This window comes from Macaca nemestrina, chromosome 12 (assembly GCF_043159975.1).
Source record: "Macaca nemestrina isolate mMacNem1 chromosome 12, mMacNem.hap1, whole genome shotgun sequence".
Lineage (NCBI taxonomy): Eukaryota > Metazoa > Chordata > Mammalia > Primates > Cercopithecidae > Macaca > Macaca nemestrina.
The window spans coordinates 46,186,493-46,212,294 of NC_092136.1; the positions used below are offsets into that span (position 1 = coordinate 46,186,493).

The 25,802-nt window shown below is 43.8% G+C and overlaps 1 protein-coding gene and 1 long non-coding RNA gene across 3 annotated transcripts in view; both read right to left on the minus strand.

Annotated features, from left to right (window-relative positions):
• LOC105486999 (neuron navigator 2) overlaps positions 1–25,802 on the minus strand; it is a 767,789-nt gene that overhangs the window by 622,032 nt on the left and 119,955 nt on the right. The gene's annotated exons all lie outside the window — the stretch shown is intronic.
• The window catches only part of LOC139357494 (uncharacterized), a 75,639-nt gene that overhangs the window by 44,790 nt on the left and 5,047 nt on the right, over positions 1–25,802 (minus strand). Inside the window, exon 2 of the long non-coding RNA XR_011610772.1 lies at positions 1–24,911. This exon is cut by the window's left edge and continues 44,790 nt beyond it. This is a non-coding gene — a long non-coding RNA (uncharacterized lncRNA). The remainder of the gene's footprint in view (positions 24,912–25,802) is intronic.

A 25,802-nucleotide genomic window follows, 5' to 3' on the forward strand; every position in this document is an offset into this window, starting at 1 on the left:
ACCAAACAGCCAAATTTTGAATGCAAAGAAAAAGCTTTTGAAGGAAGTTAAAAGTGTTATTCCAGTGAACACACAAGTGATAAGAAAGCAAAACAGCCTTATTGCTAATATGGAGAAAGTTCTAATTGTCTGGACAGAAGATCAAATCATCCACAACATTCCCTTAAGCCAAAGCCTAATTTAAAGACATGCCCTAAATCTCTTCAATTCCATGAAGGCTGAGAGAGATGAGGAAGCTGTAGAGGAAAAGTTTGAAGCTAGGAGAGGTTGGTTCATGAGGTTTAAGGAAAACAGCCACCTCCATAACATAAAAATACAAGGTGAAGCAGAAAGTGTTGATGGGGAAGCTGCAACAAGTTATCCAGAAGATCTAGCTAAGATCATTGATGAAGGTGGCTACACGAAACAACTGATTTTCAGTGAATATGAAACAGCATTCTGTTGGAAGAAGATGCCATGTAGGACTTTCATAGCTAGAGAGGAGACTCAATGGCTGACTTCAAATCTTCAAAGGACAAGCTGACTCTCTTGTGAAGAGTTCATGTAGCTAGTAACTTGAAGTTGAAGCCAACGCTCATTTACCATCCTGAAAATCCTAGGGCCCTTAAGGATTACACTACATCTACTGCTTGTGCTCAATAAATGGAATGACAAAGCCTGGGTTAGAGTCCATTCATTTACAGCATGGTTTACTAAATATTTTAAGCCCACTGTTGAGACCTACTCCTCAGAAAAATATATTCTTTTCAAGATATTATTGCTCATTGACAAGGCAGTTTGCAAAAGCTCTGATGGAGGTATACAAGGAGATTAATGCTGTTTTCCTGCCTGTTAACATAGCATCCCTTCTGCTACCCAGGGATCAAGGAATAATTTCAACTTTGAAGTCTTATTATTTCAAAAATACATTTCAAAAGGCTATAGCTGCCATGGATTACAATTTCGGACATGGAGCTGAGCAAAGTAAATTGAAAACCTTCTGGAAAAGATCCACTACCCTAGATGCCATTAAGAACATTCATGATTCACGGGAGAAGGCCAAAGTATCAACATTAATGGAAGTTTGGAAGAAATTGATTCCAATCTTCACGGATGGCTTTGAGAGGTTCAAGACCTCAGTGGAAGAAGTAACTACAGATGTGGCGTAAATAGCAAGATAACTAGAATTAGAAGTGGATCCTGAAGATGTGACTGAATTGCTGCAATCTCATAATAAACTTAAATGAATGAGAAGTTGCTTCTTACGGACGTGCAAAGAAAATGGTTCCTTAAGATAGAATCTGCTCCTGGTGAAGATGCTGAGAACGTTATTGAAATTCCAACAAAGGATTTAGAATATTATATAAGCTTATTTAATAAAACAGCAGCAGGGCTTCAAAGGATTGAGTTCAATATGAAATAATTTCTACTGTGGGTAAAATGCTATCAAATAGCATCATATGCTACAGAGAAATCTTTCGTGAAAGGAAGGGTCCATGGATGTGGCAAACTTCATTGTTGACTTATTTTAAGAAATTGCCACAGCCACGTCAACCTTCAGTAACTGTCACCCTAATCAGTTAGCATCCATCAACATTGAGGCAAGACCCTCCACTAGCAAAAAGATTGTGACTCACTAAAGGCTCAGATAGTCATTAGCACTTTTTGGCAATAAAGTATTTTACATAAGATATATACATTGTTTCAAGACATAATGCTATTGCATACTTAATAGACTACAATATAGCATAAATATAACTTCTATATGTACTGGAAAAATAAAAAATTCATGTGACTTACTGTTGTATTGGTCTGGAACTGAACCCACGATATCTGCAATGTATGCCTTTGCAGTGTTTACCTGGGTGGGAATATGTGTCCAGCTAAATATTGGGGTTCTGGGACTGTGGAATAAAGAATGTATACTCCAGCCTCCTGTGGATCCTGTGACAGTGTTCCTCTCATGGAACAATGGAAGTCAGGAAACAGTTTGGGGGAGAAGCATCTATCTTTATTAGAAATATCATAACAATAGTTAGATGGACTCAGTACCTAGTATATCCCAACACTCCACAAGACAGTTCTCAGATGTCATCTCTGATCTTACAGTTAGAGAGCTGAGAATCAGGCCCAGGTGATTCTCTAGCATATGCTGAGCACCAACTCCGTGCAATTTATTTTAACTTCTGACATCTAAGCTGTTGTTTTGCCTCACACGATGTGCTCCTGTAAGTCACAGACTGTGACCTTCATTTCATGGATGGAGAACTGAGATGTAGGAAGTGATAAAAGTTACTCAAATCTGCCTGTGAATAGTGAAACTGGAATTAAGCACCACTCTGTGTGAAACTAGAGTCTCTGCCTTCCCACATCATAGGACAATGTTCCTTTATTTTCTAAGAAACATATTATTAGAAGTGACAGCAGAGGTAGAAAGGCACCACAATTTTCACGATGCCCTTCTTCTTCCCTTCTCACTCCCATAGGAGCTTAAGACAACAATGTTGGGTCTCAGAGTTTGATTTATTTGCAGGTGGGGCTTCAACTAAGGTGTAGACCTTTGGGAAAGGGATAGTGGGACCTTGTATCTTCACAGTACCAGAGACCCTCCCTCAGCTGAGACAGTCTCATCGCCTCTCCTGTGAGAGAAAGGGAACTTTCTGGACACTGCTTTCTCTGTCCATGGAGAAACAGACCCTCAGACAGTAGAAGAGATGCTGAGTTCTGGGCCCAGGCCAGCATCGACTGAATGGTAGACCCCTGAGAGCAGATTCAAAATGTCCTTTGAGTCACTGTCTGTCCAAGTGACTCAAAGCATCCTCGGGGAGAAAACTGTCTGCTTTACCCCCAAGAAAGGAGGACAGACAGGGTCACCCTCTAGACTGGAAGAACTGTCAGCAGGCATCTGAAATACTGCATGAAGAGTTCGGACTCATGCCTTGCCCATAGTAAGTAGTCAATAAATGGCCACACTTGGTCATTCATTTGTACATTATTTGTATTTGTACATGTATTTGTATGTAATTATGTCAATAATAATGCAAAGGTGGAATTTATTATTTGTTATTATTAGATGCCACTATCGAGCAATAACTAGCTGCTACTTTTCTATGCATTATTGAATTTAATATTTCTAACAATGCTGTGGAATAAGTATTACGATCCCCAATTTAGAGGTAAAGCAACTGATGATTTATGAAATCACTCTCCGTAGGGCACACATCTGAGAAGGACAGAAGTGAGATGCTAACCCGGGGCCATCTGACTCCAGCTTTCCCACCCTCACCTTTATATTACCATCTATACATTTGTGCCATGTGATTAAGCATAAGTCAAAATGTACTGCCTCAGTTGTTCTCAATGAGAACACTCTCTATCCATAGCCATTCCTGCTTAGCAATGCCTGCACATTGAATGAGTATAAAGGATGACAGTCTCAAATGCACTAAAGTGTTATTGGGATTAATAAAGTTAGTTATAACATCACTGTATTTAGAGTAGCTTCTTGTCATTTTGCATCTTTTCAATCAATGGATACAAAAAGCAAAATTGCTAAGGTGGAGGAGGGCGTTGGTCCCAGAAATCTTGCAGTTCTGATTCACCAACCCAACCCCTTTATTTTACACATGGAGAAATTGTGGGAGAAAGAGTGGCAGTGCCATGTCTGGGATCACTTAGTGACAGCATGTGATATTTATCTTGCCTTCCTGAAGCTGGGGGAGGTGGGGAAGGTACTTCCTAATTTTTAGGATATCTCTGGCTTTTTAAATCCATGACTCCCCTAAACTCTAGAAGTATGCATTAGCTATCTCTTGATGTGCAACAAATTATCTCAAAACTTTGTGGCTTGAAACAACAACAATTTGTGTCTGTCAGTAATCCAAAGAGAGTTTAACTGGGTCCTCTACTTTGGGGTCTCTTACACGCTGAAATCAAGGTACTGGCTGGGGCTACAGTCATGGTTTCTGAGGCACAGGGTCCCAGAGGGAGATTATAAGTGGATGCATCTAAACCCTGTCAAAGTTTAATGGGAAAAATTCACTTCCCAGCTCACTCGCATGGTCGTTGGCATGAATCAGTTCCTCGCAGGCTGTTGCACTAAGGGTCTTAGTTTCTCACTGGCTGTTGGCCAGAGGTTGTCCTCAGTTCTTGCCACATGGACCTATGTAACATGGCTGCTGACTTCAGCAAAGCAAGCAGTCAAAGAAGTCTGTAGAAAGAGTTCAGCTGGATAGAAGTCACAGCCTTTTGCAACCTAATATGGAAGTGACATCCCATCTCTGTTGCCATGTTCTATTTGTTAGAAGCAAGGCAATATGGGAGAGGATTACCCGAAGGGTGAATACTAGAGGCAAGGATCATTGGAAACATATCAAATGTTGCTTATTACAGAATATCATCTCCTTTTCCCATTTTCAGAAGCTGTTACTTTTCCTTATGAGGAATATTTTTAACAGGAATGCCTTTCAGCTCTGAATCAACAGATCCACTTCCAGGTGACCTTGCAAGTGACGAGTCTTTACATTCTAAAATTGTTAAGTCAGTTTACTGGTTGCACCCTGTCTCTGCTTCAGACCCAGGCTCAGAGAGCAGGACAGCTGGAAGGGACCTCAATGTCCTCTAGGTATTTTCTAGATAAAGAGGCCCAGTGAGGGAAAGCCACTTACCCAGGTAACGTGCCTGAACCCTATTCTTTGGTCTTTAGCCCCAGAGCCTCTATGGGTAGAGGGGGTCCACTCCTATCCTTATCATTCTCTCAAGTCCAAGAGAAAACACTTACTTGGTTTCAACTTTCCCTGGGCATCCTGTGGGGCTTGCAGGAGCTCTTTTGGTGCTAACTGAAGGATCCCAGAAGGTGTTCCAATGGATGGAGGATTGTTCTACATCTGAGGAACTACCCATTAATTCCTTCATTCACTCATTCATAGGAGGCTTCAGAGAGAAGATGATGCCTGAGCTGAGTCTTGAAGGATGAAAGATGGAGAGGGTGACTGTATTAGTCCATTCTCACGCTGCTATAAAGAACTGCCCAAGACTGGGTAATTCATAAAGGAAAGAGGTTTAATTAACTCACAGTTCCACATGGTTGGGGAGGCCTCAGGAAACTTACAATCATGGTGGAAGGGAAAGCAAACACGTCCTTCTTCACATGGCAGCATGAGAGAGAAGTGCTGAGCAAAAGGGATAAAAGCCCCTTATAAAACCATCAGTTCTCATGAGAACTCACTTACTATCATGAGAACAGCATGAGGGTAACCACCCCCATGATTACCTCCCAATGGATCCCTCCATGACATGTGGAGATTATGAAAACTACAGTTCAATATGTTCAAGATGAGATTTGGGTGGGGACATAGCCAAACCATATCATTGACTAAGGCAGAAGTACCAGAAAGACCAAAGGCCTGAAGGATTGAAAAAATGATGAGGAAGGCCATCACCTAGTGGCTTTGGAGGCACAGGGTCCCAGGAAGAGATTATAAATGGATGCACCTAAGCCCTTCCTGTTCCTGGGCAGCCAGCCTCAATTCCACCCACAGTTACTCGGCTACCACCCACCTTTGCTTGGTTGGCTTTGCAGTCCAGAGGCTATACTGGACAAACATCAGAGGAAGGATGTTTTGCACCTGTTTTGCAGGGCTACTGTGGGGTGATGCTTTTGCTGTATCTCATTCCTGAAGGGCTGCCAAGCTCACCCTATTGAGAGGAGCAAACCTCAAGAGCAGTGCCAAACTTCTCTACTGGCATCAGGTGGAGGGCACATGGTGGAGGAGGCTCTTGCATTCATTTCTGCCCAGCCTTCTTTCTCCTGCCCTGCAGTCAGGCTCAAGCTTGCCCTGCACACTGTAATAACACAAGCCTGGCAATGGCACAATTGAGGAACAAGTAATGTTTGTTCCATGGCATCTTCATTCCATAGTATCCCACCCCTGGACACTCTGTGCGCTATGACTTGGATCCATCCCCTGGTCTCCCCACACTAGTTCTTGGTCTCTTTTTTTTCTTTTAAAAATTCCTTAATAGATCCTCCCATATAAAAACTCATCCTACTTCTTACTATCCTTCCAGGAATATTTTCCATGGGAAGAAAATTTAACCTAATGGGTATTAATGGGTGGGAATGAGTTTGTTGAATTGACTTCCCAGGTGCCATATTTAAATGTTCACAATTGATTTCTGGAGACCATGTCTCCCCAAAGGGGTGATTGCAGTTGTTGAATTAACAAGGTCAGTGAAGGTATTTGGGAGTGGATGGGCCTTTAAATGTCCCTCAGTCAAGACCTGTGTGTTGGTAACTTCCTGGTAGTCTGGTCCCAGGCTAGAAGAGAGGGTAGAGATGAAGCAACCCATTCTTTATGATTCTCTATTGTCTCACCTCCCACTTGGACCTGAAACCCAGATGGATATCTCAAGTCAAAGGGTTCTGGGGATGAAAAGTCAGGACTAGACAGAGCCTTGGATAACACCATATCTTGACCCCTCCACATACCACACTTACACTTTATGGATAAGGAGACATCACCAGGCAGGGAAAGCAACTTGCCTAAGGACACACAGCAAGTTATGGCAAAGTAAAGCTCTTAGGCCCCTAGATAAGGACCTTTGCACTACAACAGCTCCAGGAGTCTCCAGGAGTTTCTTGTGATACATACTAGGGCAAGGCCAAGGTGGGGAATAGAATAACTGAGTCTGTAGCCTGGGCCTCTAGTGCACAGGAAAGACTGAAGGTATCCCAAGACACGGGAGTTTCTCCTGACCTTGGGTCAAGGTGGACAAAGCCTATTGCTGCCTCCTCCTGGGAAATAAAGAATGCCAGGCCAGGCACGGTAGCTCACGCCTGTAATCCCAGCACTTTGGGAGGCTGAGGCAGGCCGATCACGAGGTCAGGAGATCGAGACCATCCTGGCTAACATGGTGAAACCCCATCTCTCCTAAAAATACAAAAAATTAGCCAGGCTTGGTGGCAGGCACCTGTAGTCCCAGCTATTTGGGAGGCTGAGGCCATAGAATGGTGTGAAGCCGGGAGGTGGAGCTTGCAGTGAGCTGAGATTGCGCCACTGCACTCCAGCCTGGGTGACAGAGGGAGACTCCATCTCAAAAAAAAAAAAAAAAAAAAAAAAGAAAAAAAAAAGAAAAAAAAGAAAGAAAAATTAAAAAAAGAAAGAATACCAGAAGTTGGAACTTTCTCCAAGAGGGGTCCAACCCTGAGAATAGGATGCTGTCATCCCAAGGTCTAGGAGAACAGATCTCAAGGTCTAGGCAAAGGCCTCTCAGGGTCAAGAGCCAGTGTCCCTTCCTCTAGGCACAGGAAGTATCAGTTGGCTAAGTTGCTCTTTTGGGGACTGTTTTCCAGGGAACTATATGATTCCTAAGGAGAGATGCTTTCTAACAGCCAGAACTTTGAAATAGTGGAACCAGCTCCCTTGGAGGAGGTGACCTCCCTGTCATTAGAGATGTATAAGAAACAGTTGAACCAGTATCTGAGGATGCTGCAGAGGTCACTGACCCCAAAGTACCTTCCAACCTCTCAAGATAGGAGGCAGCACAGTGCAGAAGAAAGACTCAGGCTTTAGTTAATAAACTCATTCCTTAGGGGTCTTGGAAAACTCTGAGACTCTATGTGAGTGTGAGTGTGTGAGTGTGTTTGTGTGTGTGTGTGTGATCAGTCACAAATCCAAAGTCATGCAGAGCATGGAGGAGATGGAGATCAGTGTAGCAGAACTCAAGAGGCAGAAGAGGTGGTACTTTAGTTAGCAAGAAGGCACATGGAGCACACCTTCCAATGGTCTGTGACACTCCAGAGGGGTGGGGCCCTGTGGATAAGGCCTGTTGAGTTAAAATTTGGGTTCTAGAATCAAGAAACTTCAGTTTTCATTCCGGCTCTGCTGCTTCCTGGGCATGTCACTTTATCTCTGTGTGGCTAAGTTTTGTCTTTTGAAAGACAAGAACAGTAGTCCCCCGTTAACCGTGTGGGATGCATTTCTAGACCCCCAGTGGATGCCTGAAACTGTGGATAGTACAGAACCTGATGGCTGTTAATCAGAACATGTTTCTGTTTATGTCATCCGTCAACAAACTTAATACCTTTTCCATCTTAATGAAGCAATTATCATGCACTGTAGCCATAACTTTTGCAGTATAAGGTGGGACAGCAAAACTAGCATGCATTTTTTTTCTTCTTCACAATTTCCTCCTTCTTAGCAACCTCAGCATATGACCTTTTTTCTTTTCTTATTAAGTTAAGAACTTTCACCTTTTAACTTAAAGGTAGCACAGCACTTCAAGCAATCTCTTTGGCACATCCAAATTTCCAGCATCACTACCCTTGTGCTTTGGGGTCATTATTAAGTGCAATAACGGTTACTTGAACAGAAGCACAACAATACCATGACAGTTAATGTGATAACTAAGATAGCTACCAAGTGACCAATGGGTGGGTGGTGTCTACAGCAAAAATACACTGGGCAAATGGAGGATTCATGTTCTGGGCAGAATGACATGCAATTGAAAACTTAAGGATTGTTCATTTCTAGAATTTTTCATTTAATATTTTCAGACTGTGGTTGACCACAGGTAACTGAAACCATGGATAAGGGGGGACTACTATATACTCATAGTACTTACTTGCCTACAACAAATTGTTTTGAGGATCTTGTTTAATTAGCGAGCAGACTAAAGGACTTAACACTGTGTCTGACAAGTGGCAAGCTTGGCTCAATAAATGGAAATTGCTATTCATTTTAAGACATGGGGTGTGGGCAGGCAATGGTGTGCAACAGCCAAGAGAGGCATGGTGGGAATGTAAGCTGCTGCCTTGCCTCAGCCTTCCCTATGAACAACTCCCCACAACCTATATACACATGCACATATACACATGTGCATGTGTGTGTCTGTGGAGTCCCCAAAGCTCTCCAGCACACTGGCACTTAGGGACAGGCTGAAATTGATCCCAATTGCCTTAGAGAATACCCATTTACCCATGTCTTAAACAGTACTAAGGTCTGCTAGGCATTGCTCAGGTGGTCCTGATATGCATTCTCTTCCATGCCACTGCCCATCTGACCAGCTCCAGATGACTTCTCAGCCTCTCTGGACCTTGCTCAGTCCATGACAACAGCCTTGATTTGCAGAGACTACTGGGGAGGGCAGTTCTGGTGTGGTCAGAGTGGCTCACACTAACTTCCCTAAGACTCTATCTTTCCCAGTCATCAACAGCAACATGCCCTCTCCATTTACAGTGAATTCACACATGTCCTCAAACATTGAGTCAGCCCCGGCTTGATTTGTGGAAAGCTGCCTTTTTCCAATTCCACAGGCAACAATAACCCTGGGGTCCTATAGAACATTCATTATGGTCCAGGAGAGTTGAGTTTCACTGTAGAGAGCTCAGGTAACAAGAGACTAATTCAGCAGCACATTCTCCTTACTAGAGGCTCAACACAGGGGCAGCAACGGTCCACGGAGGGAATTCATCTTGGACTTGATCCTGGAGCTGACGTCTTCCTTTTCCTAGGGAATGTAGATGAGCTTCAGTTTCACTATCTATAAAATGGTAATAATCATGGTACTTGCCTTCTTAGGTTGTTGTGAAAATGTAATTTAGTTAGATTATATTAAATGTAAAGTTCTGGGCATAATGCTTACCCACAGCAGACTTTCAATAAATGGGTTATAAATTTAAAATTACAAACACATGAAGTTATTATCCTTCTCTGTGAAAAGCACTAAGAATCTTCCAGCTGAGTCAGACCTCCTATTTATTTGCCTGGGATTCTGTCTTTGAAAGTAACATGAAGGGGCTTGCTGTGGATGACAGTAGGAAAGTCATCTTAACTGACCCTTTAATATTAAAGTGCCTGAGGTCCAACAAGCGTGCAGTAAGGGATAGATTCCATCTTGTCCCTGCCCATCTTTGTGGGCCAACCACGAGACACATTGTAGATATCTAGTGGCGTTTAAGCACCTTGGTATGCATGACATATCAATACGCTCAACTACAGAGTGTATTTTTTGTGTACCTCAAGGCACAGCCGGCATGGAATGTTTAACAATCCGAAGAGCAGCCTCTACATACAGACTGTTTACTATGTGCTGGGCACTGCCCCAGATGCATTACATGGATTATTTCATTTAATCTTCCAAACAACCTTATGGACACGGCTACTATTTATCCTATTTTGCAGATGGAAGAGCAGAGGTTTAGAGGGCTTAAGTATTTTGCCCTGCATCACCCAATTAATAAGTGGAAGAGCCAGTACTTGAACCCAAGTCTTTCTACCTTCAGCATGTCATCTCTTAACCACTGCTTGGATATTTAGCAGAAAATAGTTGCAAGACAAAAATGAGGCTCAGGAGCTTTTATAGAACAGTGGTGTAGATGTCCTCACCTGGGGTTTCACTGAGTGATTGAAAGCTCTTCCATAAACATTCTTTTGGCAGAGCTGTTGGGGCTGGTTTCCAGGCCACAGTTCACAAGCCCAGGCCTGAGGGGCCAGGTGCTCCTCAGGCCCTTGGCTTTTCTACCAGCCAGAAGCCACCATTGTCCCTATCCATCCAGTACAGGTACCAGGAGGTAGAGATTATTCAGGGTCCTGTGGGGAGTATTTGAATGTATGTCATTCTTGTAGATACTGGTGATTTGATTCAGTAGTGGACATGGGTTACAAATGGCCCTAGGGTCTGTCCCTTAAAACCTGCCCAGCAGTCGCCTGTCTGGGCTGCAGGTGCTGCAGATCCTTATGGCTGACGTCTCATGAAGGCCATCTGCTCAGGCCCACATCATCATCCCTCTATTCCTCCCCTTCAGGCTCTATCTGCAGAAGGCACGATTGGCCAGTAAGCAGCCCCAAAAGAGAAAGTTCGGAGAGGGAACACGTGAGTGGGAAAAGAAAGACAGACAGACAAAACGCCCAGCAGCAGCTGGTCTGGGAGGCTGGACCCTCACCTCTAATCTTGGCTTCTGCAGTCAATGGGGGAGAAATGCCACAATTTACATGACAAGGGCCAAAGGAGAGAATTATGGCAAATCAATTCTGCATGAAGAGATAAAGCCACATATTTAATGTATGCAGTGAAAGGTGGAAATTCAATTATCATAATGTCAGATGATGCTGATTAAAACTGACATTCATGATTAGTATGATGATTTTCCCTTCTCTTCTTGGATTTGAAGAACAAACAAGCCCCATAAAGACAGAATTGCTGAACACCATTGTAAACAGGCAACTGAATAAAGAAAAGGCTGCACCAGCCCCCACCACTGATACCCCTCAGAAGAAGGGGCATCCATCCCTCTGACTGAAGTTGGCAAATGGCAAACACCACCTTGGGAAGCCTCTGGAATCCAGATCCAGTCCTGGTCAGTCACACACGAGCTACATGCCCTAGGGTCACTTTTCCTCTCTAAGCCTGTTTCCTCCTTAAACAAACAAATGGGTAATGTCCCCCAAAGCTTGCCCCAAAGATGCCTCAAGAAAAAGGGGTTCCTGGTAAAGTATATCAGGATACACTGCACACTACATCCTCTGGGAGCCTCAGAGTACATATTAGCAGGTTAAGGGCTCTGAGAAGTCATGCAGCAAAGAAACCTGCTTAATTTTGTTTAACTCTGGGTTTCCTTAAATGAGAATGGACAACGCTTTTTTCTGTCCAGGGCCAGATAGTAAATATTTTAGGCTTGGCAGGCTACACAGTCTCTTGTAATTATTCAGTTCCACTGTCCTAGCATAAAAGCAGCCATAGACAATATGTATATGAAAAGGAGTGACTATGTTTTCCCCCCAATTTTTTTTACAACCAGTTTGCCAATCTGCAGATGGACCACCGTTTGCCAATCTGCCCTAGACCATCAGCCCTCTAGCCTTGGCCTTCTTTTTCAGCTAGAGATGGGGCTGAGAAGCATGTGTGTGCACATGCACAGCTTAGGGGTCAGCGTAGCAGGCAAGATCAAGGCTTTTGTCTTGGTTGGTCAAGGCTTAGATTGGGCACTATCTCCTTCTTGCACTTCGTATTTGCAGAAGCAAGTACTCATGAACACATTGTAGTTGCTCAACAAATTTTAATGGGCTGATTACAATACTTGATGAATTCATTAATTAGCTAATATCTCTTCTATGAAAGACCTACAAACAGGCCAACTAACATAGAGGCAGGAGCTTAGTTCCGAATCCCAGTTCTGCCATTTAGTGATTCTGAATCTTTGGGTAAACGACTTAAGCTCTGTCACAGCACCTGGCATATAGCACTTGCCCTCCTGAGTGGTGGGAATTAACAGGACGGTTTATGGAAAGGATATACATAAAGCACTCAGCACGGCATCTGGCACATGGTGCTCAATAACTGCTCATGGTTGCCAATGACAGCTTATTATTAACATTATTATCCAGCAGTGGAGCATGATTTAAACACCCAAAAGAAGCAATCTCCAAAAAGGCCCCTTTTGGTGCTTGAATTCTGTTAGGAGGTGAGGAGGGGGAAAACCAGCTCCTAATATGCCACCAGAGACAGCCACGGTGGCAAAGCCCCTTGCGGAGCTTCCAGACTCTCATCATTAATTTCCCATCAGAGTTCATCTTCCCTGACCTCCCTGTCAGAGAAGTTTCTTTAGATTCCTTTCAGCTTGGTTAATTATACCTGACACAGTGACTGGGCCACCAAATGAACTGCAGCTCAACTCACAGCCACCCCCCAGACTCAACCCCACCCAGCTGGCTGGGGCAACCCCGTGAAAACGTCTACTCCACCTCTGTAGAATCTGCCCAGACTGCCGACATCAGGGGAGACCTCTGGAAGCTGAGAACTATGCTAAAAATGTGCACCTGTCTTATGTAATGAAAAATAATTCCTCGGATGCCTGGCAAAGCCTCCTTTTAATTATCTCATTGGGAGAAAGCCTCGTTTCTAAACTAGACATTGTATTTTCATCAGAGTTTTTGACCTGACAAGTGAAGAGGACTTGCCTTGGGACAGCAGAGAGATGCCAGGTAAAGTTGATGGAAGCCAGGAGAAATTGGAGATGCGGCTAAGAAGCATGTGTGTGCACATGCAGTCATGGCTTAGATTGGGCACGATCTCCTTGTTGCACTTATCTTTGTATTTGCAGAAGCAAGTACTCACAGACACATTGTAGGTCTCAACAAATTTTAATGGGCTGATTACAATATTTGAAGAATTAATTAATTAGCGAATATCCTCCCCATTTCTCACTTTTCCTTCTGCTTTAGTCTGCAAGCTCCTTGTTGTTTTTCTTTTCAGTGAGCTCCAAACTGGCCTGCTCTGTCCATTGCTTTGATGTTCTCTCCTGTCAACTCCCCTCACCTCATCCTCTCACATTTAAAACCTTCCATCAGCAATTCTTGCAGGCACCAGGCTCTGGGTCTCACTGTACAGTCACCCTCAGTGACCAGGACTCCCCTTTACTTTGCCGATGTAGAACTTTGCTTGTGCAATTTTCTCCGCCCTTCTCTTCTGCTGCCCATATTTGAATCTCACCTCCACCATGCCTGCCAAAAGGAGGTCTTACTCCTGTGACCTACTATCTCTCCCCTGGGACCTGCCCACTTTCTCTAATTGACTCTGACTATTTTCTGCCCAATAAAACATTTTTTAATGTATATAGCTTATTACCCTTATAAGGGTTCATTGAGCATTTTGAAGGCCCTAGGATATCTTTCTAGCAAAGATCCTTGCTTACAGCAATACCTGCTGAATTTACCATGATAGCAGCAAGTTAGCCTTTGCATTGAATGGCATTGCATTTGGCAAAGCATTGTCTTTTGGGATCTAATGCTATATTCTGAAGGCCACCCAGGGTATAGAATTTAATTCCAGCTCAAACTTTAAGTCCTGGCTCCCCGTTTTTTGGCTGAGAAACTTCAGGCAATGCCCTAATCTCTCTAAACTTATGTTTCCTCACCTGTAAAAGATGTTCATAACCCTAACCTCACTGAGCTCAGGGAGAGGCCATGAAGATAAAATGAGATGATGCACATGAAAGGAAGTCTCAGGTAAACCTTCAGCCATCACAATAACGGTGAATTTCCATGGACTGCTTGCTATGTGTCAGGCTCTATGCTGGGGACCCTCATGAAGATTGTAAATTTCCCAATATGGTCTCCTTTTTAGAGATGAGAAAACTGAGACCCAGAAAGAAGTGATGTGATCAAGGCCATATAGACCACATAGACCCAGTTCTGTTTGAAAGCAAAATTCACAATTCTCCACTCTGTCACACTGGCGATTTTGTTACTTGTATGACTGTAAGATAGGAACTTATACCTCAGAGGGCAGTAATCCCACTCAATAAATCCTTGCTGATTAACTGTTTGAATGCACAAAATATAATAAATAATGCAAATAAAATCAGTGCAGCTCCCTGCCTTCCAGGAGTTTTTGGTGTAATGTAAGTGGCAAAAATTGCAGAAAACAGAGAAGAGCAGAGTTGGACATAAAAGGCCCATAAATATGACAGGTTTTATAGGGTTTGCAATTTTTTTCTTAGCAATACCCTCATCAATGCTTATCTGTCAGCTTTGCTAGAGAGCTGCCTGAGAACCTGACTTTACCTTGAAAAGGGTTTTGATAGTCTTATCCAAAAAAGTCATTTAGCTTGACCCAAGACTGGCCATATTTATCTCCTTGTGAACAGGTGGGGGGGAAAAGGACCCCTTGGGAATGCAATATGATGGAGGGTGGGGCAGTGATAACCCCTCTCCTTTAAGCCTTCCATCTGGCACCTGAGGGAGCCACGAAGAGGAGAGGGATAGTGGAGGGTGGGAGAAGGAAACCACATAGGAAGGTGGTAGTAACTGGGGCTGCTGGTCCAGGGCTAAGTACTTGGAGGATCATCCTGGGCACTGAGCTTTCCTGCTAGCAGGAATTTGGACATCAACCTTTGATTCTCCAAATCTAAGCAAGAGAGTTCTAGTGTCCCAAGAGGCTCCAAGAAATAGGCTTCCCTAGTAAATTCATTTGGGAAACAGATGTGCATCAGCTTGGAAAGTCCTCCACACAGGGATTGACTTGTTTTGTCTAATATGAGATTACCGGTGTATTGGATCATGGATCCTATCATGTTCCACAGAGCTAATGTTACTCAGAACATAGTTCAGGGGGAAAAACTGTCCCCCTGACTTTTTTTCACATGTGAGGGCACTGGGACCCAAAGTGGAAGAGAGTACGGGAATGGCTGCTTAGGATCAGATCAGTTGGTAAAGAACTGAAATCAGAATCAAGGCCTAGAGGTTCCAGCAGTAGCCCAGTGGTTGGCAATACAAATACCCATAGGAGTAAGGCAGGCTGGCTATAAGGAAAAAAAAAAAAAGCCTCTCGATGGTCTAGCTTGCATTATCTTACATCTTAATAATGTTGTGGGTTTAGAGAACTATTTTTGACTATAAGAGAAACAATAGCGTAAGAATGGGCCGGGTATGGTGGCTCACGCCTGTAATCCCAGCACTTTGGGAGGCCGAGGCAGGCGGATCACAAGGTCAAGAGATCAAGACCATCTTGGCCAACATGGCGAAACCCTGTATCTACTAAAAATACAAAAATTAGCTGGACATGGTGGTGCGTGCCTGTAGTCCCAGCTACTCGGGAGGCTGAGGCAGGAGAATTGCTTGAATCCGGGAGGCGGAGGTTGCAGTGACCCGAGTTCCCGCCACTGCACTCCAGCCTGGCAACAGAGTGAGACTCCACCTCAAATTAATTAATTAATTAATTATTTTTTTTTAAAAAAAAAGAATGCATGCTCTTAAGGGCAACTGATACTCGACTTCAGGGAGAAAAGGTCATAGTGAAGACTGAGGCTAACAGGAATACCTGCGGCCAAGGGGCAGCCACTTCATGGCTCTTACCACATGAACATGCACGACAAAAGTTCTTGATTCTTCTGATTTCTCAAGAAAAGCAGGACAGACCGATTTTTATGGCACATCTCCTGAACGACAATTTTTTTTCAGGCTGACTTTTGTCTACACATCCTCATTTTCTCTGTGCAACGTTTTTCTCTCCATGGATGGCCAAACACTAGGCACTCTCTGGCAGTGGTGGGCAGAACCAGGCAGGTCAGCAGGAGGTGGAGGTTCCCTTCCTAGTTTGCTTTGCCTCCAGGGATTCCCCAGAGAGATAAACTGGGACAGCAGCACTCCACAAGCAGCAGTTTTCAACATAAATATTGCCAGGTTTGAGCTAATGTGATACCAGCCTGTAATCCAAACAAAATAGACCATTGTCCTGTGATTATTTCTCTTCTGGACAAAAGCCTCTGAACACTTGGCCTCCCATTTTTTTAACCTCTCTATTTATGGGCCATGTTAATTTAATTCTGCAGCTCCGCCTTCCATGTGGCTCAAAGGCAGCAGTATTTGCATTTCATGATTTCAAAGCCTTTCTGGTCTGCTGGGCTTCACTGAAAAGAAAGGCTTTGTCCTCTTCATTCTGAGAAAGAAGAGGACAGAAAAACCACCCAAATCCTTTGACGTAACACAAAACATCCCCAGCAGCTACACACACCGTTGCTCATATATCAGAAACACAGAATCAATCCCAGAACACCTGGAATGGTCCGGAATCATCTGTCCTCAGCCTTCCGGCTTTCCCCAGATGCAGGCTGCGACCAGGGAGTGGAGAGACCTCCCCTTCTCTGTGGCTGCTGACCCAGGGCGCAGTGGAAAGTTGTCTAAGCAGCTGGCTGGGCATCCTGAATGAGACAGTTGTTCATTTGACCAACTCATTCCCCACCACCCACCACCACTATGGAGTACTGGGCACCAGGCTGTCAGCTTTGTAAAGCTTACCGAGTCTCAGCCTTGCAGCAGATGAGACCGGGCTTGCTACTGCCACTTCACAGATGGGGAAACTGAGGCGTAGAGAGGCACAGTGATTTGCCTTAGATCTCAAGACCTCCTGGAAATAAAAGTAAAGCATTCTCTTTGGACAGCAAAGCTGGCTTTTTTCATCTGTTCTCTGGAGATGACTTTGATTTTTAGTCCTGTGAGCAAAAATGGATTTCTATTTTTCTTTTTTAATATAGATTTTAAACTGTGCAAATAATCCATGAATATATTCTTTTTATATAGCATTACAGATAACGCTTACAGCTCCATAGATGACCCTCATCCACTCTTTCACTCCATTGCTACACCTACAAGCCTCACATGCTCTCCTGTCCTCTCTAAAGGCAGCTGCTATCATCAGCGCCCACAGTAGCCTTCTGTTGTTCCCTAAGTGTTTACAAACCATACATTTTCTATGGCTACACATACGTGTATTGTTTGATGCTTTCTAATAAAATTGTATCATAGTGTACATATCTTTCACACTTTCTTTATTACACTCAACACTTGGAGAATATAGAATGCAGCAGATCTAGAACTTTCTCAGTCTTTCTAACATGCTCCAAAGTACAGCCTCACTGTGGTTCACTTAGCATCTCATTGTTCTCACTCTCACAAACGATGCCACTGGGCTGGCCTTGCATTGCTTCTTTGGACACATTTACAAGTATTTCTTCAGAGCTAACATGAGAAGTGGGATGGCTGTAGGCAAAAAGGACTGCTGGTTCTCATACCCTTCTACTTCTTCCATAGGCTAGAACCCCAATTTCTTAGTTTGGGTTCCCTGAAATTATCTCTGGCACAGAGCAATGAGGATCAGTTTATTGGAGAGTGCTCTAGAGAAGGCCATGTATAAGGAAGTGTCCAGGACTGAAAAGAAGGAGTAGTGGGCCTGCAGGCCCCAGTGAACCTGACAAGGACCTCTGGAGCTGGAACGACCCTTCAGAGTTGTCTCAAATTCAGCCAAGGAGGCCATAAGGCAATTATTGGTAAAAATGGTCTACTCCGGGAAGCAGGTATAATCTTGGGTGAGACACTTTTCTGTGGCTCTGAGAAATAATCAGAAAGGGACAGAGGTATCAGTCATCAGTGCTCTCAGCAGCTGGGGGATAGGCCTATCAGTCCTTAAGTGGGGACCTGGGTGAGGCACCACAGCATCCCATGCACCCACTTCCAGTGTGGCCACCAGAATAGCAACTCCATTTCCAATCCTCCCTCACAGCTATATGCATGACACTGGGTTCTGATTGACAGAACATGGGCAGAAAGGTGAAAAACTTCCAGTTTGTACCTTAAAGGGAAGGGGTGTGATCCCAAATCATTTTACTTTTGCAGGAGAGGAAAGTGAACTTCAGTGTCATTTAAATCAATTTTACTTGGAGTTTCTCTGAAAAAAAAAAAAAAAGCTGAAAGTATATGTTGACTTAAGAATTATGAGGTCATTGGATATGCACTTTTAAATAAATTTAATAGTTATGATACTACCAAGCCTCTCCCCCCACCCCCACCTGCAGAGTATGAGCATGGAAATGACTTTGTTCTGAGCCATTTGTATCATCTAAAGCCTGAGCCTATGTCTGACCTATCTTCAAGAGTTCTAGCAGCAGATAAGGGTTTGGTCAGACACATAGAAAGAAGCAAGCTTAACTTGGCAGGAAATAGACCCAAGTAGACCTGACTAAGCCACATAGCTCCTGGCTTCAGTTGGCTCTGGCCGCCAGAAAACATGGCTGGGAAAATCAGGCAATGACTAAAGAAGCTGTATGGGTCTGAGTCAGAGCTCTGAACTCTGGAACCTGGGCTCCATCCATTCCCGGTATGGATGCTCTCTCAGGAGCCTTGGGAAGTTGCCATGGGTCCTCTGTCTTCTCATCTGGCAAACGGTGCTTGCTGGTCTGCAGTACAAAGGATGGGCTCTTCACCCAGACCTGGCAGGCCTCCAGTTAATTGTGGTTCTTTTACGTACTGCACAGCCAAGCTGCTGGGGAATCCTATTGGTGAGTAGACAGCACCAGGCTTGGCTGCCTCTGCTGAGTAAATGATGGTTTTACCATTGAAACTTCGGGCAGTGCTTCATCTTACCAGCAACTACCTCTCAGTTGAACAGCACTGCCTAAATCAACCAGGAAACAAGCCTTGGGGAAACAGCATCAAGGGAGGAAGGTAACAACACTTCCTGAGGCCTGCTATGGGCCAGGAGTTTACGAATATCATCCCATTTAATCTTCTTGACAATCGGTGAGACATAACTGTGACTACACAAGAGGAAATTAGGACCCAAAGTGATTAAGGAATTTGCCCAGCCTGACAGCGTGAGGCTGCTACACCTGACCTATATTAGGAGTATATTACTCCAGGCTCAATAATAACAGCATTGTTACTCATAATAATATTAATGGCTTATATTTACATGACACATCTATTATTGGTATCGTTCTAGGCACTTTACATGCATCAATTACTGAATTCTCAGGACAACTCTATAAGGTAAATATTCTATCCCCACTTTACAGATGAGGAACCTGACCATAGAGTGGTGAAATAATTGTCCAACATCACAGAGCAGGTAGAATTTGAAGCTAGGACTTAAACCAAGAACCTTGCTTTGGAATCTATGTGCTTATCCTCTATACCATAGGACCTCTCTGCCCCACGTTCCTTTCTACACCTCCAGCTTGCTGTAAGAGAATTCGAACTGAAAGGGATTGCAGAGAACACAGTCTAATCTCCCATTCTACAGATGAACAAACTGAGACCCAGAGATGAAAGTATACCTGCTCAATAACACAGATAGGAGTAATAAAGCTAAGAGCAGGACTAAGGAAGTAAGAGATACATAATTAAGTTTAAAAGCAACATACTCGTTATCCCTTGATCTGTTTCGCATTTCAACAGATCTGAAGTTTGGGGGAATCTGGTAGGCCTAACTGTGATATTCAGTGAAGGCCCAGGCAGGAGGGAGGATCTGAGAGCAGGATCTGTGGGAATAGCAGTGGGGTGAAGCCAATGGGAGCGGCCAAGGCTCTGGTGGCTCTGGCAGTCACATGGGTGCCAGGTGAGGTGCAGTAGGGCCCGCAACTCCACTAGATTTACATATTGGGTTAAGCACTGCCTTCTTCATACTTACTGTTTGCTGGTTGAAAATAAAAAATGAACACCTAGTAAGAATAAGGATGGCAATGTAATCAGTATTGAGAGGTAATGGAAGGTAATGGTTGCAAGCATAGAGCCTGAGTCAGCTCTATCGTTTACTCTCTGCATGATTATGGACAGCTGCCTAACCTTGCTTACCCTCAGATCCTGCACTGGTAAGACTGTGATGGTAATAGCATCTCCTTCACCACTGAGAACGAAATCCCCAGGCAGTCCTGAAGTACATACCAGATATCCGGCACAGAGGAAGCACTCAAGAAATAGTTATTGCTGTTGCTTCTTATTAATACTGCTATATGTTGGGCAATGAGTATGTGCTGGACACTGGCTAAGGGCATTATAAGCATGTTCTCATCTCAACCACCTGCTAATGTGGGTATTACTGTTTCCAACTCACAGATGAATAAATCGAGACTTGGGAAGTTTAAGTGACCTGCACAAAGGAACCAACTGCCTCCTTGGTGTGTATGGTTGACATGGAGCCCCATCTCTACCTTAGTGCAGTATTCAAAAGGCCACTGGTAACACGAGGATGTGGCCAGGAGTGCTAGGGGTCATTTGTGGAAAGGCACGGAAAGCAAACTTCAATGAAAGTGCTAGAATACTACTGTAAGTCTGGGGGACACCAAATGGTCTTTCATTAAAAACAGAGATTTGGAGGTGGCTGATTTTATCTCTTTGCCCCACCAGATCCCTTCTAGACACTTTGCCCTGCTCTGTGGCTTGGGAGGCTGGCTCTACAGACTACATTATCTGAGCTCCCTTGCCCACTTGGTCAATGAGGGACACTGACAAGAGGAGGAAGAGAAGGGAGATTGAGTGGTTATCCCCTATCTCCCTCCCTCCTAGGCTTGTCTCATTCCTCTTCCTGTCTAACCCTGCTGCAATGGTTTGAATATGTCCCTCAAGGTTCTGTGTTGGAAACTTAATCCCATATGTAACAGTGTTGGGAGATGGGACTTTTAAGAGGTGGTTAGGTCTTTAGGGTCATGATGGGTTATTGTCATTGTCATGAGCATAGGTCTATTATCACAAGAACAGGTTTGTTATAAAAGCGAGTTTGGCTCTCTCTCTCCCCTTTGCCATGGGATAATTCAGCAAGAAGGCCCTCACAAGATGCCGTCTTCTTGATATTGGACTTCCCAGCTTCCACAACTGTAAGAAATAAGTCTCTATTCTTTCTAAATTGCCCAGTCTCAGGTATTATTTTATAGCAGTATAACATTGATTGATATACCTGCACATGCCTTGGTAAATTGTCCCTTGATTAAGTCCTCTCCAATCACCCTTTCCAGTGTTCCATCTGCTTCCTACTGGAATCCTGATCTAGCCTTATAAGATTCCAAGGAGCTTATAGTACAGGGATGTTACTGGAGTCATGAAAAATCATCTGGAGTCTGTCTAGGGAATGGTCTAAACACCTACATGAGTGATCAGGGAAGCCAACAGCTCCTTGAAGCCCCGTGGTTCTTCTAGCACTAATTCACTGGCTCTTCTGGGTCTTCCACCCCTACCTCAGCCCCAGTGGAGCAGGGAGTCTTTGCAGAAGCAAGCTCCCAGGAACCAACACAAGGACTGCCTGACATGGCCTGTGGCCACTGTCAAGCTATCTCCAGGCCATCTGACACCTTCCTTTCTTAGTGTTAATGAAAAGGCAGAGGTGGCTGTCTTATTTTGTATTCTTTCTTCCTTCCAAGAAGACAGAGGATCAAAGTGAGGGGTTCTCGTGGGGCTTTGGTAGCCAGCCAAAGCTGCTTAGGTGAGAAATTTCAATATAGCAAACACAATAACTGAAAGGAGTCCAGTAAAAAGATGTAGAACAGATAGGACATATAGAATAGCCAGAAAATATCATAGCCCAGTTAAAAAATGATGCTTGAACTTCAGTGGTTTTTTCCTTCTTTTTGCCTGCCCTTTCAAACTCCTGCCAGATTTTCCAAGGAAAAGGCTGCCAGGATCTTACAAGCAAGTGAGAGTGCACCTGGGGAAGTGAGGTGAGAGACCACAATGGAATGCTAGAGCCAGAATATGCAGGAGGGTGAGGGCTGAAACCAATGCCACTAACCACATGGGGAAAATGGCTCTGGTTGATCCGATGGTTTGATTAGTAGGGTCAGTGGAACTGGGCTCTAGGAATGTTAGCTTTTCCCACCCAGTTGTGCAGGAAAGGCAGAAAGTACGAAATCCTCTGGAACCTAGAGGTCAACCGTATAAGCCCCTTGCTATTCTCCACTTCTCCCCATAGAATTAATGGGAAAGTGTGCAGATCACAGCCTAAAGAGATGGCTTCTCTACCACTCTGCTTCACCCTGGAGCTCTGACTCAGCTTATTCATGACTTCCATTCACACATGGATGCTCCTGGTGCCAGAACTGGAGCAAGAGGAACAGCCACTGATCTTTGGGAGGCAGTGGGTTCCTTGGAAAGGAACTTTGACATCACACTTGTATAGGGTTTGCTTCCAGCTCTGCCACTTTAGCAATGCCACAGGACTGCAGTTTCTGAATACTTTCCACATGCCAGCTACTATGCTACATGCATTCCATGAATTATCTAATTTAATCATGACATTAATCATGAGTACCTCCCAAGAACTCATGATAATCCTATGAGTTAAGTTTGGTTATCTCCATTTTACAGCTCCACAGGGACTCAAACCTCAGTTCTTTGTCTCTAGAATATCTTCACTTAAGCCATTATTTGATCTATATTTCATATAACCCCTTTGTACCTCAATTTTCCCTTCTACAAAATAAGGAACAAAAAGCTACCTCAAAATACAGTAACATCAGAGAAGGGCCTCACTATGCAGTAATAATAATAAAAGCTTCCAAATTTTGATTTACTACATGCTGACACTCGACAATGAATTTTATTTCAATTTAATCCTCCTGTTATGAGTTGAATTTGTCATCCCAAAAGATATATTGAAGTCCTAATCCCCAGAATGTGACCTTATTTGGAAATAATAATCTGTTATTACAGATGTGATTAGTTAAGATGAGGTCACATTAGAGTAGAGAGGGCCTTAATGAGTGATGTCCTTATAAGAAGAGGACACAGAAAGGAGAATGCCACATGAAGACACAGAGACACCTGGGGAGAAAATGGAGGCAGAGATTGGAGTGATGATGTCACAAGCCAAGGAATGCCTTCCAGGAACTGGAAGAGGCAAGGAAAGACCCTCCCCTAGAGCCTTCAGGGTGGCATAGCCCTGCCCAACACCTTGGTTTTGAACTTCTAGCACCAGAACTGTGAGACTATAAATTTCTGTTGCTTTAAGTCTCCCAGTTTGTGGCACTGTGTTACAGCAGCTCTCAGAAACTAATACACAACTCTAGGCATTTAAAAACTATTTTTACAGATGAGAAAACTAAAGTTCAAGTGCATTGGCTAACTTGCCCAAGATCAAGCAGCAAGTGAGTAGTGGAATTGGGGATGGAAGGCAAGTTTGTCTGACTCAAGAACCTCCATGCTCTACCACTAAGACCACAGCCTCTCCCTAGGACAGTCTCAGCACATGCTAATTGCCTTCCATGTACCATTACCCTCATCAGATCCTTCTGCCCACCCCAGCCTCCCTTCCTCATGCCCACCTTCCACTGGAAGATTTTCCTGTTGATTCTCACCCATGTGGCCTCTCCCTTCTCTGAGCCTCATGCTTCCATGGCTACGAAGCACATTTCTTCATGCCTTTCTCTGTAGCCCACTTCTTCAGTGCAGATTAAGCCCAGCCTCCATTGCTAGACTGAAAGCTCTTTCTGGCCGGGACCAGGCGAGATCTTCTGCAGCTCTTCTCAGAACTAAGGACAGGGAGTTCATCTCTCTCCCAGTATTTTCTCACCTGCCCTTAGACAACCCCCTCCAAAGACAGGATGCTGATCCTGGCAGCAAGATGCCATTCTGATTCGCCCCAGATCTGAGAGATCCGCAGATCCTCGCAAGCAGCAAAACACTGCCCGGATGTTTTTGGCAACACTGGGCATCAGTTACCTTTAACTGATTACTCTAAATTCAGTGTTCAGCCCCCTATGGAAAAGCATCTGTCCATCCCGGGTGTGATAAAATAAGTTATTTCACCTCCAGTGGAAAGGTATCCAGAAAGCAAGTCAGTTACGAACATCACAAGTGGTTTTCTTGTTTTAAGTTCATGGTTTTTAACTCACTTCTAAAAATCTTCTCTTGGAAATAATGAGAAATTATCACCAAGATTTGTGTTCAAAGATGCTCATTAAAATATTATTATTTTGAAGAAACTAAAAATAGCCTAAATATCTGACAATAGATGATAGATTCATTAAATTATACTCGCAGAAGAAATATGCCTTATAGACTAGCCAAGTTACGACTTTTCTAAAAATTTAAATATCGTACCTGACATATTAAAAATGTTAATTCTGAAGAAAATGAACATCATAGGGGAAAGTGGATGCTATACTGTTAAGAAGAAAAATCAAGCTAGAGAACTATACGTATACATGTAATGTGATCCCAATTTGGATTATAGATCTCTCTCTCTCTTTCTGTGTGTGTGTGTGTGTGTGTGCGCGCACACGCGCGCACGCGCATCTGTTTAGAGAGAGAGAGACAGAAGAGAGAGCAAGAGAGAAAGAATGAATCATGGCTGATAGAGAGAGAGAGAGAGAGTTCTCAGAATTAGAGAAATACATTTAAAAATCCTATTTTTGTAGCAAGACTCGTAGTGAATTTATTTTCTTCTTTGTAACTTTCTGTGTTTTCTAAGTTCTCTGTAACAATTAGTGCTAACACTTGTATAACTGAAGCAGGAGACAGGGAGCATCTGCCCAGTGACCTGTTCCTGTACACCAACCTTGCCCCTCCTTGCGTGTGTCCATGACCTGTCCCAACTGCCAGACTCCTCCGGGTTCATCCCGTGGCTTCTTCAGAGCCCTTGTGTGTGGCTCCTTCCTTAGCTACGTAGAGCTGTAGAATAAGCAAGTGTCAGTACATTCAAGAGTCGAAGAGTGGTCTCAGTGAATGGACAATTTTCTAGAGCATCTCTCTGCATCACTCAAGCAATTCATTGTCTGGGACAATTTCCAAGAAAGGCTCATCTGCTCTGAGCAGCAGCTGGCTTTGGCACCTGCACACCTCCTACCTTGTTCACAGACTTTCCGAAACAAAAGCCAAGAGAAATTGCAGCCTTCACCCCCAAACTAGAAATGATCTCTCCCAAGAGTGTAGCTGCCAGCCACGTCTCAGGGACAGGCATGACTGGGGCATTTGGTAGCAAAAATAAGGGATTGTGGACAGGTGCAAATGGATTTTCCGCATCGAGGTCACAGGAGGGGAAATCCCACCAATAGAGACAAATGAAATATCTAACCCATTCCCTTGGCCTGTCACCCAACACAGAGACAAGGCTTTTATAAATGCTGCCTGTCTTCCCATCTGGCACATCGCTATAAAAATTTAAATAATATACCAAACACACACAGCACCAACATTATCATCATCATCACTCTCTCGTGGAAACAAGAAATTCAACTAAATGAACTCTGTGCTGTGAACTGCATTTTAATGAAACACATTCATGTATATTTCTAGACCCCTACATCTCTCTAGAAAGTGTCACACTTTATGGGAAACAGTTGGTGCTCTCTGATCCAGCACTTTAACTGCTTAATTCCTCTCTACTGATTCCCTTCTGAGTTCATGCCTTAGGACACAGATCATTTCTAATCCTAAAATATTAGAGCAAAGGAATCAGACAGCTGAATTTGAACTGTGGCTCCGCTACTGGTTAGCTACACCTCAGTTTCCCCAACTGTAAAAAGGATATTAAAAATGCCTACATTATGGGATAGTTTTGAG